Source organism: Manduca sexta, chromosome 6 (assembly GCF_014839805.1).
Source record: "Manduca sexta isolate Smith_Timp_Sample1 chromosome 6, JHU_Msex_v1.0, whole genome shotgun sequence".
Classification (NCBI taxonomy): Eukaryota; Metazoa; Arthropoda; class Insecta; order Lepidoptera; family Sphingidae; genus Manduca; species Manduca sexta.
The window spans coordinates 3,426,921-3,444,945 of record NC_051120.1 but is presented as its reverse complement, the minus strand read 5'-3'; the positions used below and the strand labels follow the sequence as shown (position 1 = coordinate 3,444,945).

At 35.7% G+C, this 18,025-nt stretch overlaps 1 protein-coding gene and 1 long non-coding RNA gene across 6 annotated transcripts in view; one reads left to right on the top strand and one right to left on the bottom strand.

The window, feature by feature from the left end:
- The window catches only part of LOC115444450, a 365,866-nt gene that overhangs the window by 216,576 nt on the left and 131,265 nt on the right, over positions 1–18,025 (bottom strand). The gene's annotated exons all lie outside the window — the stretch shown is intronic.
- On the top strand, positions 2,938–3,698 carry LOC119192719. The gene is made up of 2 exons (XR_005113737.1): positions 2,938–3,232; positions 3,328–3,698. It is a non-coding gene; the product is annotated as an uncharacterized LOC119192719 (long non-coding RNA).

Below are 18,025 nucleotides of genomic sequence, written 5' to 3'. Positions count from 1 at the left end.
AGTTATAAAACCCTAATGACCGAATTTAATGGTTAATCTCGTTTCAATTGACTCTTAATTGGCGATAGTTTAATTGATTAAACGAGAGTTGGAAAACTGTAACGTTTGTGAATGTGGGATTGATTTATTAACGTTGAATAACGTTATCGTTAGCGATTTAGATATCGAATAATATCGTTTTATTGGTGTACTAGGTTTTGCTCGTGGCTTCATCCGCGTGAAGGAGTTTTCGTAGATTAGTTATAAAAAGCCTATACCCTTCCCAGGGTCTTAAACTATCTCCATACCAAATTTCATAGAAATCCTTTCAGTAGATTTTGAGAAAATCGATAACATACAGACGGAAAAAGGGATTTTGTTTTATATGTTTAGATTACAAACAGTATACCTGTGAGTAAAAGGGCCCTCTGTAACGTGGATTTTTGAGGTAGGGAACAGTACAAAATATAAACAGTAATCACATAGATCGGTTCAAAACATTCAATTCAATTGATTCCACACTTTAATGCCTGTGTAGAAATGTGAGTTACAAAATCATAATGACACAAAGTATACCTTTAATTGTAACTAATGACTTTCAGTCCAGACTTCAAATTAATATATTTCCGAATAATAAATACATGTGCCTTCATTTACCAATATACATATTATGCGCTGTAAAAATTAATAAAATACTATAAACGACATAAACACATTACAAATAATTTCGTTATCAACAACTTTCCACAAACGTGGCCCATTAAATTGTTAAAAGACTTCCTCATATGGATACATATTGCACAACGCTGTTTAACAACACGATTATTTCGATAAAACTTTCAATAATAAAATACTTCCCACACTAACCGTCATATTAAATGAAAACGCGTGAAGGAAAACTTAGACGTGTTCTATTGATAGTTGTCAGCACTAGTGATAGAAATATAATCGATATCCATGCACTTATATTTTTTTTTTATCGGACTCCGCAGTCACAGCCGTGCATGGGCGTGCATTCGGTGTGGAGACGGAGCGCACAAGAATTCCCTGGGGGCGGACTTACAATGGCGTTGCGATTTGCAGTATAGAAGTGCTATGATCGATGGTCGGCCTATACTGTCAATCAGACAGGATTACCGACTTAAGGGTTAAGTTATATCAAGCCATCTGTCAACCGGGTGTCTAATTTCTTATATAATCACAACGTGGATTGACTGGTTACTTTCCTAGATATGGGTGTCTTTACTTTATATTTTAAACATATACTTTGTTTTGTTGCTATGAGAAAATTAGTTACGCTACCTCTGAATAATGCAAAGTTTAGAAATTAATTTAGGAAGTAACATAAACAACAGATTTTCTTAATTTTTTGACTTCTGATGCAAAGTACATTGAAAACCAAATATAATGGCGATTATTGATATAACTACCGTCGTTCATCGTCTAAATTATTGTTAAGCAGTATAGACATGCAGACACTTCGGAACGGGTTGTTTTTATAGAGTTTTCACCTACCTGGTGGTATATACAGTCGAATACATAACAACCAAGCTCAGACCACATTTGTGGGTCTTCGAGTCGCTTCTCACCACCAAACTTAAATATTCTGTAGTGGTGGTAGGATATAATTTATATCTGCCCAGTCAGCGACCACCGCACACAATATGTTAAAGCCCACCATAGTGGCCAACGTACATAAGTGTGTCGCGTTCCGGGGTCAGCCTGTGTATATCTGGTTCCAAAAGGCCGGCATAATTGTGTCAACTGCCGAGGGGTAATCATCTCTCGTCAGACGACTCTCTATTGGCGCCCACTCCACTTACCATCAGGTGCAGCGTATTCGGAATACACACTGAAAACCAATCACCTGTCCGTCAGCCCTACACGCGCACACACCCAAAATAACTTTCTATGATTATCGCGCTATTTAAATCAATTTGGATGCAATTAAGCGTACAACGCCCTGGGCCAAATTGAACTGTTCGATCCATCACGATTAGCTTGGCTGTCCGATATAGGCTTTGTGGGGCAGAAATACGCCCGTTTTAATTGTTTAGTACGTTAACACTTTCACTATGGACATAGTATAAAAGGTTTGCATGATGAAATAATACGTAATCTTTAAGAATGAATCAGTTTTAGTCCATTGAAAAGTTACATTTGGGGTTGCGTTTTTTAGAGGACGCAATTTTATTTTTTAGAAGTGTAGGGGGGGTCAGTGTAAAGCTACAGCCAAGTTTGTGGGGTCGCCACCCTTGTCCCACGGCCGCCATCTTGGGTTGAAATGGTTTTACGATGTATCTCTTAAACTATTTATCTAACAAAAAATTATAAACATTTTTGTTGCAAATTAAATTCTCTACAACTTTGGTCCAGTAACTTTTGTCGTAGAACTATAAATAAAAAGTTATAAGCAAAAATGTTAAGCAATTGCTTCATCTGTCCCAAAGCGATTCAGGATCCAAGTAATTCGCGTACAAGCCGACAACCGCGGGTTTGTGTTGTACGTATTATGAACCTTATAAACACACGTTCTGATGACGTTGCAATGGACATTGCTTAACATTGAATTTCTTAACATTTTCGCTTATAACTTTTTATTTATAGTTCTACGACAAAGTTACTAGACCAAAGTTGTAGAGAATTTAATTTGCAACAAAAATATTTATAATTTTTTTTGTCAGATAAATAGTTTAAGAGATACATCGTAAAACCATTTCAAACCAAGATGGCGGCCGTGGGACAAGGGTGGCGACCCCACAAACTTGGTTTTAGCTTAACACTGACCCCCCCTACACTTCTAAAAAATAAAATTGCGTCCTCTAAAAAACGCAAGGTAAGGCCTAAAAAATGTAACATTTCAATGGACTATTTATGAATGAGACATTCAAGTTCCAAATTTAAAATAGTTTAATCATAATGGGTACTGGGTAGATATTTTTAATAAAAGTGTAATGAATTATTTTTTATCGGGCACCATAGATGGCGTTACTAGGCACGTTTCAATAATAGATTAACTCGCATTTGTATTTGAACGAACTGACAGCAAAAAATAAAAATAAATGTGGGGTAGAAGAAGTTTCGCTGGTGGAAAGAAAGGAAGGATTGAGGTGACACGGAGGACTTGAGTAGTGTCCGTTATTATTAAGTTTTTTTTTAAGTGAGATTGCGAGAGAGTGTCGCGAAGTAATAATCACGTGTGAGATATTGAGACATAGTACGGAGTGTGTGTAAATACTGTTTCGGCCACGGGGTAAGTGTGCACAACTAATTAGTATACCGCCAGTTGTTACCGATATTCGGGGATGTTTGCGCAAGTGCTGATAGATTTATATAACTTGTTCTCAGCCTGCGGAAACGCCCTTGATAAATCGACGATACCGAAATCGTGCTTACGGACGTCTGTGCCAGTCGTGGAATTCCGGTGAGGAGTCAAGGGACTGGAAGGTCGCAGAACTACCTCTAGCCAGTGCCCAAATTTCCTGACTTCGTGTGGCATCGTCGCCAGAGAGTAGTGGGCCAAGTAATTGCGAGCAAGTAGCGGCGGACTGAGATTTGAGCCAGTCCCTGACATTACCGGCGAGCTGGACTTAGGCCCTTCATTGTGGGGTCATTGTTTTGTCATGAGTGCTCATGCCAGCTTTTTTGTCGCATGACTAGATTAAGTGATTCCACTTGTTAATAGATTAAGTTACCTTGATTAAAATATGTTTAGCAAAGTTCTGGATTATCCTTAATTCACTATATTGCATATTGGGCCATTGGTAGTTGTAAAGGACCCATTACAAAAGGCTAATAAATGAGAAGATTGTCGGAGAATTAATAAACACCGTCGTCTATGAACAATTCTATCTCGTTTCGTTCTATCTTTTCAGGACGGCAGTTTTTCTATGCATGCTTATGCTTCTCATAAGCATGTGTTTTCAAAACTATATATTGACAGTGTGAGTCTAATATAAAAAAATTAACTCCTTAACTGCTTGTAAACATCGACAAAGAACTTCAACTATTCACAACAAACCCGACATTTCACAAAAGCTATTTGCCACATCCTAGTTTATGTAGGCACACAATCCACAAAGCAGAGAATGTTACGCAATCGAATATAAACAGTGTAAGCGCCGCCTTACCATCTTTAGGTCAATGTCACACTGGCCCACGCAATGCACCGTGTCGATTAACATGGGAGATTAGACCACAATGGTACTGAATTAGAAGCGACGATAGCTTCTAATGACTTCATTGTATATTACACGGAGACATTCAATTAAGTCTTTTGTTGGGAGTTCATTTGATATCGGTTTTATCAGATTCTAAGTTCATCAGGACTTGAATCCATTCACCTGTATGTGGTTGATTCTTATTTATTATTCGGGCACGGCAGTCACTCCCCTGCACCTGATGGTAAGTGGAGTGAGGTCCAGTAGAATGTTGACTGATGAAAGATAATTCGGCAGTCGCCACAATTATGCCGGCCTGTTGGAACTGGATATACACAGACTGATTCCGAAACGCGACACACTTACGTGAGCCACTATGGCGAGTTTTAACTACTTGTGTACGGTGATCGCTGTCCGAGCGGACATAAAATATATCTCACCACCAGAGTGTCAGTGAACAATCGGGGTTTAGTGTCTAAACGCGACCTTGTGTTCTAATTCGACATATTTATATAGTGATCAGAGACTTTCTCGCCCTCACACCCACCACTACAACTCCTGTAAGCCAGGGTCAGCAGTGGCACGCATTTTATGACACCGAGTGGTGAAGCTCGGCGAGTCTCAGGGAAAACTAATATGTCATTATCCCGCAACGAAATTAATCAAATAGAAAGGGAGTAAAGATAAAAGTAGGGATATATTGTATGTATATAAATATACCTCTAACTACCCCCCACGATATAGGCACGACTGTAGCACCTTATTCAATGTATTTTTGTAAATCTTCTACTCGATCCAAATTATTATGGACATAATCTTTCACATTTCCTTATTCTATATTGAAAACAATGGCACAATACACCAGCCGAAGTAGACTACCGCTGGGTTTTATTATGAAAACACTTCCGTCGCAGACACAATTGTATCGTAAAGCGGAAAGGCGATTAGTTTAATAGTTTTTAAGGCGGCAATAAAAAAAAATTCGTCTGATCCAGTGACGGAATAACTGCGTTACTGTGTGGTTTGTACATAAAACATGATAGACTGATAGTTCTATAAATATTACAAAGAGAGGTGACATCTTATTTAATAAGTTTTTATAATTCAGACCATATAATTTCGCATCCCAACTTCTGGTTAAAGATGGTTCGGTGTTCTAAATAATATTATATTATCAACATCTGAGTCACCTATATTTGGAAAACTATATTTATTATTATATTCTGCTTTTCCCAGATATACCCTAGTCCTAAAATCAACTATTTTAAACTTCTCATAATTATTATTATTATTTTGCAACTAAACACGTACGTGTCACCTAATTTGAATAAGTTGTATACACTTCTATTTAGATTCTGACTAGCCATTAGATCCACTGTAATGTAATTTAGATAATTATTGTCAGTAATCTGTTAAGTGTATCTTTATAAATAAATAAATAAATAAAATATGCATTTTTTTTTCTTCAAGTCATATTTTCTCTGATATGCCTAACGCCTATGCTAAAAAGGTTTATTATAAAATAATTTAATATTAATTATAAAATAAGTGGATAATTTTTGAATTAATTTATTATTTATTTATTAACATTTGATTAATTTCACACCTTAGTCTACAGACAACTAGGTGGTAAATCGCAAAGCTAATTTATGAACGGCAACCAAATACTATCCCTTCATCATTCATGCAACGGCTCAAACGAACTCATGTCTACTACACCACTTTTGATTTCGATTCACAACTCTCAATAAAGAAAATGAAAGTGTTTGAAGATAAATATTTATTGTTTAACCATTCAATTGAAGGGCTTTTTGATCTCACCACGTTATACATGTTTGTAACGAATAGATTTTAATACCAATCTGATCTTTATCTCAATGCAGTAAGATTGAAACATTGTTTTCGGGATGGCATTGTAAAATTTGAAGATACAGGGTGTTGAAATTTACCTTTTGTACCATGAACCGGTGTCTAATAAATCTATACTATTATATAAAGCTGAAGAGTTTGTTTGTTTGTTTGTTTGTTTGTTTGTTTGAACGCGCTAATCTCAGGAACTACCGGTCCAAACTAAAAAAATCTTTTTGCGTTGGATAGCCCTTTGTTCGTGGAGTGCTATAGGCTATATATCATCACGCTATACCCAATAGGAGCGGGGCAGTAATGGCTAATCTCAGGAACTACCGGTCCAAACTGAAAAATTCTGTTTGCGTTGAATAGCCCTTTGTTCGTGGAGTGCTATAGGCTATATATCATCACGCTATACCCAATAGGAGCGGGGCAGTAATGGCTAATCTCAGGAACTACCGGTCCAAACTGAAAAATTCTTTTTGCGTTGGATAGCCCTTTATTCGTGGAGTGCTATAGGCTATATATCATCACGCTATGACCAATAGGAGCGGAGCAGTAATGAAACATGTTGCAAAAACGGGGAAAATTATGAGTTTTGAGAGCTTCGGTTGCCTGCGCTGCGTAAACGGTTAAAGTTATGCAACAATGATGTATGACGGGATTGTTTCACTTAAAAGTTCTAAATAATATAACAAAGTCCCCGCTGCATCTGTCTGCCTTAACGTGTTAAACTCAAAAACTACCTAACGTATTAAGATGAAATTTGGTATGGAGACCGTTTGAGACCCTGGGAAGAACATAGGCTCCCGGGAAACTGCTATTTTTATAACGGAAAACTTTAGCCTGAAAAACTTTATAACGCGGGCGGAGCCGCGAGCAAAAGCTAGTACTAAATATGAATGAGAAAGCAATTAATTTTTATTTGAAGAGTGGTTGTAGCATCACGTTGGGCAATCCGATGAGTTAGTATACGTTATTAGGTCTGTAAGAGCATGTTAGTACAAACTTGTACATATTATTTGTAGTAATTATTTTTATACATTATTTGGTTTTGAAATTCATACGGATAAATATAGTTTGAATTTGTTCATGTATAGGGTAAACCGAGATCTCTTTTGATGAAACAAAATATAAATAAAGATAATTACAATATTACACGAGGCACTACGTTAAGAAATAAAATATATAAATAAAGACATTTACAATAATATTATACGAAGCACTACCTTAAGCCGTTTAAAAGTAATACCTTCCAATTAACCACTGCATATTAATCTATACTAATATACAAAGCTGATGAGTTTGTTTGTTTGATCACGATAATTTCAAGAACTACTCCTGAGTGCTATAGGCTAATTTTTATCCCGGAAAAAGTATTCACGCGGACTGAGACGCGAGCAAAAGCTAGTTCTAAATAAAACACAGTTTTATTTCATTCATTATAAGATGTGATGTTACCTTAATTCAATTAAAATAAATAAAACTGTAAAATCAACAATTAATTACAATAATCTTACAAAGCCGGTATAAAACAGCATATTTATATACTCTAACGGCCTACTAATTAACCACATTCACATAACACGCGTGTTCACAAACCTTAACACACACAAAACTTGTATTCATAAGTGAGGGCTTCGTGTACATAATTATTTACGTGCCTCGAAGGTAAATGTCAAGGCAACGATGACGTCATACGGTACTCAATGAATAACTGAAAATGGGGAAATGACACTTAAATTTCCTGCCCTTGAAGTAAAAGGGTGTATCTGATTAAAATACACATAGAATATCATGACTTACTAGCTTTTACTCGCGACTCCGTCCGCGTGAAGTTTTTTCGGGATGAAAGTTCCACTTTATAATTTCTCGGGATAAAATGGAGCTTAAATTTGAAGTTAGCTCCCTAGCAATACACCGGTGAAAACTGTCTCCAATTCCAAGTAGTGGTTTTTGCGTGATGCGCGTACAAACATACAAAGGGACTGATAAAATTTGTGACAACTTGTGTTTAAGTTTACTTTCATAAAGAGCCCCCATATTAGTACTTTTCAACAATTCTCTCCCTAAAATATAATGGAGAAAATTATTGTGCAAAAAACCGCGATAAGATCCGAAAAAGAGTTTTCTTTCATATATATAATGTACAGACATCGGCCTGTAACTGTTTTACTAATTTTAATATATCAAGATGAGAATATTTTTTTTACATATTGTGTGAATGATCAATACATGTATTTTCGTTAGTATAGCTGCATGACATTTAAAACATGAATATACGTTTATTGTTCCACCAGTTTTACGAGTGATATATCACTGCAACACCCTTTACATCCAAAAGCACAAATGGGTCATGCCTCTTGACACTAATAATAGTTTTCCTTAAACGTTGCATTAGTAATATTTTTTGGGCCGTTAAAGTTTTACCAACAGGGGTCCCTTTCCGCCTGCTTAAATTATAGCAGTTAACATTTAGCCATAGATCGACGTCGGACACGCAGCTAGAATTTGAATAAAACTGTTCGACTTAACGCAACCTGATTAGTCGCATAAATTAAACAAATGTTAAATAGAGGTTAAATGGTATTCATGTTTATATTTGTTGTTTATATTAGACGTTAAGTATAAAAAAATGAATTTATTGTTGACAGAGTATAAATGAGACCAGTGTCATTTTATTTATTTTTATATTCAAATTGCATAAGAGCAACACAAGATATATGACTACTATAAGCAAACTTATATACCTAGTCTTGCCATAAATATTGTAATAAAGAAAAAAGAAAATTGTTAACTGCAAATAACATTTATTACTTTTACAGTGTGTCAGTTTAATACATAAATATAAAACAATTAAAAATATAAAAGCTTATTCGAAGTGGTCTCCATTGGCTGCAATACAGTCCTTTAAACGATGAGGCCAGTTATCAATAGAAGCACGCACTCTTTCCATGGGAAAATTCTTCACTGCCAATCGTATAGATTGTTTTAGGGACTCCAAATTATCATGGCGTTTAGAGCAAGCTGTACTCTCTAAAACTGACCACAAATCATAATCCAGCGGATTAAGATCGGGACTAGACGACGGCCAGTCTTCAGCTCTGATGAAGTCCGAAACGTTCGATTCCAACCAAGACTGCGTGGACCGAGCTTTATGACCCGGCGCCGAGTCTTGCTGGAAGGACCATACTTGGTTATTGAACATGGTGATGTTAAGGGGCTTAACTACCTTCTCAAGAATGGTATCTTGATACACTTGTGCCGATGTTTTGATACCTTTTCACAAAAATATGGCTCAGTCACTCCTTCATAGCTAACACCCCACCAAACCATCACTGAAGTCGGATAATGTCCACGTTGCACTCTGTCGACTAATTGGGAAGCTTCCTTAGAGCTTTGAGCATAAATACGGTCATTTTGTTTGTTAAAATGTTGCTCAATTGTAAAAATTTTCTCATCCGTAAACAAAATTTTTCTGTGACCTCCCTTTGCGTACCGCTTCAGTAGTTGTTTCGATTTTACCACCCTATTCTTCTTTAAATTATCAGTTAAGAAATGGCCAGTGCGTCTCTTATAGGCTGCAAGTCCTAAGTCATCTTTTAAAATACGCGACATGGTTCTAGGTGCTATCTTCATTTCCCGAGATAAAATCTTTTGCTTTCGGACAGGATTTCTTCGAATTCTTTCCCTTACTGCTTTGACCACCTTTTTCGTACGAACACTACGTGGACGGCCAGATCTTTTCTGTCACAAACAGAGGAGGTCTCATTGTACCTATTAATAGCCCGGTACACAAACATTTTACTAATACCAAGTGTATGGAGAGTTTTAAAAATTGCATTTGGCTCCATACCTACTTTGTGTAATGCTATCACAGCGATTCGGTTCTCTTTATCACCCCACACCATTTTAATATCGCAAAATATTTTACAATGTATTGGCGCCAAAATGAGAAAACACAATGAACAATCGTATAAAAATGACAGATTCGAAATTCAAATGTAATATTTTTTTATAATTAAGTGTAACAGTATTTATGGCCAGACTAAGTATATGTAAACACAGCATGCTTAAATCAAGATTACTGCATTTAAAATTGTATCTTATTTCCTCGTACATAAGCACTAACAACACAAGTGAAATCAAACGTGACATCAAACGAAGTACACAATATTATTTGCAAACCCTACACACACTACATTATGTTAAAGCAATTTTCACCTAATCTAATTATGTGAATACAGAACTTAACGATCCAATCAACACAAACGATGGAAGATCAGACAACCATAAAATCAGAAAGCCACCACGTCACCCGTCCGACGTTACTTTCACGATACAATGTCAAAACTTAATCGCAAACAATTTCAACTTGTACGGCATGCGAAAAATTATATTATCAACCTTGTCATGATAATTATGGGTTCGGGAGCCTCATTTAAAGACGAAGCGGTTCACGAACGGTAAAGTTGTCTAGTTTCTACCATTGGTGTGTCGTTAAACTTTGGAACGACCTTCCGTCTTGCGTGTTTCTTTCCTCCTACGGTGTCGTGTCCTTTAACGTGGGTAGGGGTATGAAGTTACTAGATAGTGTAAACGATGTGGCACGACCACGCAGCGCTGTGAACTAATTTCTTGGAAATATTCGCGTGGGCTTGCAGATCGATTTCCTTTAAAGACAGTAAAATCATTGTTTTTACTTCTTTTATTCAGTACTCATCATGTAAGTTCGAAAGTAGCTTTGTCTGTTTTTCTTTTGCCTATTCACGGTTAAACTGCTGAACCGATTGCAATGAAATTTGGTATGGAGATAATTTGAGTCCTCGAGAAGGAAATAGGCTACTTTGGTTCCGAAATAATACACGTTAGCTATTCGCTTTTATCTCGTAAAAACTATCACACATGGACGAAGATGTATGCAATGATTAGTACTATAATGAAAAATTAAATATCGAACGATAATTTCTTAAAAATATTGCATACATGTAAGTTTCTTTCATGATTTTTAAAGCTAAATAATGAAGCTACAAAACCTAAACTAGAAGCCAATGTCGAAATACACTAACAATAATCATCGAGTTTAGAATTGTGTGCGAAAATCCGTCCAAGCCGATATAGACGGACGAGGATTCGCGTGACAATGAACCGCGTACACGCGACACCTGCCGAATAACAAATTAGCGCTGTGCTTTGGACGGCGAATTACCATAATATGATAATATAAATTTAAACTTGAACATTCCTTTGATTGGATTCCAGACGGTGATTGTGGTTTCTGCTCTCTGAATAATAACAGGAGTTCATCCGGAGTCCAGAGTTTATGCGATTATCAATCGTATGTTTTGAATAGTAAGTGCAACGAGAATTATAATACGTTGTCGATTAACATATCAAAGGTCTAACGAACGAAAACTGTTACTGGAGAATTTGAGTTTTCATTTCTTCTTCCTTAATATTCATTCTTCGGCAAAACTCTTCATATTATTACAGAAATTCAATAATATACTAAAGCAAGTTTCACATAGAATTGTAATACCAATCATATATAAAACAATGCAACGAGCATGTAATCGTATTCAATGAAACTAAACTGACCCGTTACGACATACCGCTAAATCACAAAGACATTTCTTCTGTCTTACGTAATTTCTACAAAAAGAATTCAATACCTGTCAATGCTCACCATTGTCACTGCATTAAATTAAGTAACAATAGCGGTTTTTATAAGAGACGTTGGATAAAGTTTGCATAATTTTCAAAATAAACAATTTACGTTAAACTGATCAGATTGTTTAAATAAATAATGTCAAACCGCGATAGCTTAACTAAATGCTACAAAGAGAAAGAAACACATTTTTGGTATTGCTGCACAAGAAATTGCATAGCAATAATTTAAACGCATATTCTGGGAAACCAATTTAATAGGGAAACACTAGTCATTCGAATGCAATGAAAATTAAATTGCAATCAACTCTAATGGCTACAAACAATTGAAAACACAAATGGACAATGAGTGTTTAGAAACTAAAAGAAATTCAATACATTGGAATAAATAATCATTAACATATTATATCATATCACATTTCTAATCCATGAATATTTAAAAATAGAAAAGAAGAAATTCATAAGGTTGCCAAAGAGTTTGGATATTAATTTCCCATAAACGACAAAAGTCATCACCATAATCCCACGTAACTTATTCGTCATGCATGTTTCATTAGCATTTCGTATTCCACGCGCATCTACAGCTTATAATACGAGGTATTTTATTATTCCGTTGAAGAAACAATCGCGAACGATTCGATTCCGCCATGGTTTGAAACATGTGTTGGGTTTTTATTGATGGCATGACAGTAAACCGATTAGTTACAGGCAGTTGCTTTTAAATAGTTACTACTGGTGTGATTATTATATGCAGATTATAATAAAAGATTAACTTTTTAAGAATTTAAGAGTGACGTAGGTGTATTCAGTATTGCGTGCAAAGTACGAACCAATCTGAGGTCCAGGTCTCGAATCCGAGATTGGGCAAAGTGATATTGAGTTTTTGCGATATGGCGTTAGGCTCGCCCCCATTCACATCATGGGATGGAACAAAAATGGTGAAAAGTGGGTGCTTTAATTGCACCTCTCCCTGCGATTTCAGGGATACCGGCGTGATGTGTGTGCGTGTGTGTGTATAAACTTTTTTTTATTGTACTGTACTTACGATCCAGGGGCTAATTATTTGGTGAAGAAAAAACATTCCCAGTAAAAAATTTAGTAACTATACGTCGACACCATACCAAAACACCCACTGATGGTATTGATGAGTTTGTTGGTCGTTGTTAAGTGAAAAGCAAAGAGTCATCCAAGTCCAAAAAAGTACTGGCAAATTTCGCAAATAAAATATTTGTATTCACAAGCTCATTGTTACAAAACAAAATCAGCAGTTGTTCTTGAGTAACTAATTACAACACCACATCAAAATCCATTACAATGAAACAAAAACAAATTAATCAGATTTGAGATATCATCTACAAACTGTTGCATGGTTTTAGCCATGTAATAAACATCGATTGATGCGGGGTTATTTTTAATTTTACGAAATGCATAGGTGTTAGTTGCTTTATTAATATTTGAGTGATAAATTTATGACTTGTAGACATCTGGTATATTATTCAAATCTAATCATGATATTCTGCACAAGAAACCGGACAAAAAACCTTTTTTAAATTTACAAAAAATAAACACACATCACGCCTTAATTTAGTTGAAACCAGAATAAAAACTTGTTTTCAAGTGTGTTTTCGTCCTATGAGTGATAGACGGCGAGTGCATCGCCATATCGGACACAAATTCCAAGCTTCAGGTTGATACTGAGCAGAAAAACCCAATATCTCTCGAACATAGATTACCAATAACAGATGAGTAAAGATAGAAAAAAACCAAAGCATAAAATCACGAGATTCTCGGAAAGAAGAAACATTTGGACTATAAAGTAGAATCTGAATATAATATGCGTGAACGTGTAAGAACTCAGGCGCCGCGTATTTTTTGGCAATACGTTACCAAATCGTCTCACTACACCCACGACACAAAAATGTCTCGAATAACAATTAAATTGGCGCTCTCTACATACATAACACGCCTACTCGTTACCATGTTACAGAATACCGTATTTATTTACGTTTCAAAGCTCCCAAGTCGATTTTACATCTAGATTGTTCAGGTAAAGTAAACCGATTGATTATTCCACCTTTAGAATCAACTGTATGAGTAGATTGTAATGTATGCTGCAAATTATTAACAATTACATCTTATGCCATGTCGTTTAATGTTGGATACACGAATCCTATTTCTATAGAACAAACACTGAATAATAACATTATGCTTGATTAGTAACAAACATTGAAACATGTGAATTCTTTTAATATATTCCTGCTCATAAATGTATTCTTCGTCACAAACGCACATTACTTTAAAAACACAAAATAGTCACGCAACAAATAGCATCAAATATCTAGGACATAGCAACTTTAATAGGAAACACGAACCAACATCAAAAGACACGCGGAAAACTAATAAACTTCACGTTTATTTGAGTCTCCACAAGCATTTGCTTAACAAGCGTTGGAATTAGAAACGTGGTAGGTGGCTTATGTGAGTCACCGGTGACCGCAGCCATTTTGCAATGGCTCTGATGACTGCATTAGTACTGACCGTTGTGACTTTCTTGGCCAACGCGATCGTAATGCGTTGTTATTGGATTTACGATCAACGTTTCGAGATGAAATGATGTAAAATGTGTATTTTGCGATCGTAAAATGTTTTCTGTGAGCTAGTTGAGAAACATTTCACTTCAAATGTCCCTTATAGGGTAGAATATACCGCGTACACTTCAACCATATAAATGTCTCCGCAAGAAGTCAATGGAAGACTTCTGTAAGGTAATCAAACGAATTGCAATCAGTGAATATCTTTGACGCTGCTTTGATCAAAGTAGTAAGGTTTGTGAATGTTCCGCCAAAGTTGTTTACACGAGAACATACTTATTTCGCTCTACATTCCAAGGCTCTATGGACGATACACTCGAGTACTGCAATAACAACAACTAAATAAGGCCAAGAGAAACAACAAACAGGCGGTATCAAATTCAATTCTTTCAAAAGCACAGAGGCATCAAAAGACATCCGATACACGTTACAAACAGACAGACGCGTGTTAAATGAATATCTAGAGCGGATAGCGACAACCGCGAATGTGGAATGAGCGCATAATGTTATTAAATTTCTTTACAAACGTACGGACCGACGGGTGGAACCGGTGGGGTGCCAGTTGCATTAGCATAATCGTTTTGTATGAAGGAAATACACTTCCTATTTATTCTTGGTGCACATTCAATTTCTGCTATAATCAAATTGCCGATAATTGAAGAGCAATAAACATTTTAAAACGTATAATAAAGGCCAGTAGGAATTGGTTATAGGATTGATCTCCTTGTGTACAGTTTAGTTAAAATGTAAAACAAAAATCCTACGAACTTTTATGATTCAGTGTTATTATGCAATTAGAGCATGCAATGCCATAAAATTATATCTGTTGCCAAATGACAACACTGGCTAAGCCAAGTGTATGGGATAGAAGGCAATTTAGTAAAGCGTGGAGCCAAAAACGTCTCTTCAAAACATATCGCAGTAATATATCTTAAAGCATAAGTAAAAAAAAGATTTATAACATACTGCACAAGCATATCTTCACCCTAATAGGTACAAAGATAAAGATGACTTTCCGATTCATTGCTAAGGTCAGATTAAAGATAGCATTACAAACGCAATCGAAGACAAAAAGCATGAATGTTAAGAAAATTATCGGCTGATATACAGCGATGATTGACAGTACAGCAAGATACACACAATTTGAATTGATTGCATCGACGCAAATAGTAAGGCACGTACCAACAGCGTTGATCGATATCATTGATTAGACTTACGTGGATAATGTGAATATTTATTACGACAAGACTATTTCAAACAAAAACTTCTTCTAGACGATCATAGATATCATTTAACATAATTGCAGGCTTCAAGCTTAACATGACTAGTTAAGCTAAACACAATCTTTATACATCAGATCAGAGTCCAAAATTGCATAATTTTATACAGAACTGTTACCTAACACATAAGAAATTACTTCATTAAACTCAACACACGAGACTTCAATCAAACCAAACCCACAATGATTGAACACAATGCTGAACGCATTAACAATAGCGTCAATAAAAATGTAAACCTACATATCGCAAATAACCAATAACCGTTTATCGACTTTATCGCTATACCGCTTGCATGAATCGGCAAATACCGTTAACACTCAACGGAACGCTACTGCAAAATCTAGCGCTATGCACTTGTACGGTCTACATCAGACGAATTAATATATAAAGACCAAATGTACGAATTATAAATATTGAACGTATAAATTAATTTTCTGACTGTACATTGTTACCGCAATTCTATTTCCCACAAAAATTGCGGAGAATTCAAATTAGATTGTACGTATTACTGGTAAATTATGTTTATTTTTATGGGAAAATGATGGTAAACAATGCATAGCCGATCTAAGTGAAGAATAAGCAGTTAATGGATAACAACCGTGGGTTGTGCATTCATTAATTCGAGCCAAGAATAAACCACCTTTACATTTAAACTAGTTATTGCCTGCGGCTTCGCCCGCACGAATAAGTTTTTCCGGGATAAATATTTTCCCAGCTATAGCTACCTATTAGTGAAAAAATTCAAAATCGGTTTAGTAAATCCTGAGGCTAGCGCGTTTAAACAAACAAACTTTTCAGCTTTATATATTAGTATAAATAATAGTGTATGAGTGACTAGGTTTCATCCCTTGTTTGCAAATAACTCACAGAATTTGTGTTTCTTAGATTTTGGCTCTACAATCAGTGATTAGTACCAACTCAAACAAAACTTCTAATTATTTCTTCTAATCTTAATCAGTTGCGGAAACAACACTATCAGATATTAATCTATATATTTGACCCAATTGCCAGCTATTTTATCTTGCACTTTGGCTGTCTCAATGCAAAGCTGACAGCAAAATAGTTGTAGATCAACTTTTTGTTATGACATTTACTTTGCGATACCGGATAAAAGACGCATTTTACTATTTTGTCTTTATCACTTTTCGGGTAAAATAGTTGAACACCTTAGTTACCATAAATGGACGCGACGCATCTACGTACAATTTTACTTTGACAATTATAGTTTAGTTGTTGTAAAAAGCCGGTCTCCGAGGCAGCTGGGTTCATTCTTCGTTATATTAACAACGAACCACATTGAGTAACCGTAACAACATTGAACATTTAACATTAAGAACGATAAACATTTGTACCATTAATTTGTGAAAAACAATAATATAAGAACACTCAACACGTTATTAAATACACCCTTTCTCTCTACTCGTATCATTATTGTTTTAGAATAGAAGTTTATGTCCTTTAAATGAACTCGAATAAAAGTAAATCTTTCTGTTCATTTCAAATGTAACGCTCAAAACATCAATCCACAAAGGCACCTTGTACACATGTAGATACAACATAACTGGCGCCTACACTACGCCTTATAAAAACGAAACTAGTCCGCGAAGGCGTGAAGCCAAAGGAAACGTTTCTCATCAATGGCGTACGCGTGATTAAACGATACCACACTTGAACTGATTTCGCATTGTTGTACAATGGTACAGTTTCGCACGGAGTTCCGCGAACTCGCGTTTTGTATGTCACCGCGGATTCAATTCCGTAAATCGAACCGCGAAGATTTCACGTGATTTTGAAATAAACAACGCTGTTGTATCAATAAATGTTCATTTTAATACTTTAATTCACTAACAGAAATTAGAAATTACCCTTATCTAAGTCTACAGATCGTTCGTGGATATGGACCCAATCAGAATAAAGTTTGATCGTTACGCTCACATAATGCCTTTTTTAAACAGATTATTTTCGGGATCGATCTTGAGATAGTTACCGGAATCCATTAATAATTTCGGCCGTAAGACATACCTAGATCTTTAATTTTAAACTCTATGTCACTTACACAAAATCTCTTTATATGATAAATGCTTTCAAGTTAAACGTGATATCAACATCTACATACATAATTGAGACCCAGAAGTCGATGAAGCTTGCACTAAACGTAACAAATTCAAGACACAAATTGTAATACATTCAAAGTTGCCGACTAGCGTGAGAACTTGCCTAGAGATCGTTTAAATTATTTCATTAGATGTCAATTAACTTTAATGCACGTTTTGGTTTTTAATTTCATAAGTTAGGCGCCTAATGAGGCATACAAGAAATTGTTAATAAAATTAAGTAGGTAATTTATATCAAGGTTATTTTTAAGACGAATTCTTTAAGAGTTACAACATAGGGTAACATTTTGCATTTGATTTCTCGAAAACATACATGGAAATATGTATTTATGTATAACCATCACCAATTTTATACCTAGTGAATGCCGGCCACGTCGCTTGCGCAA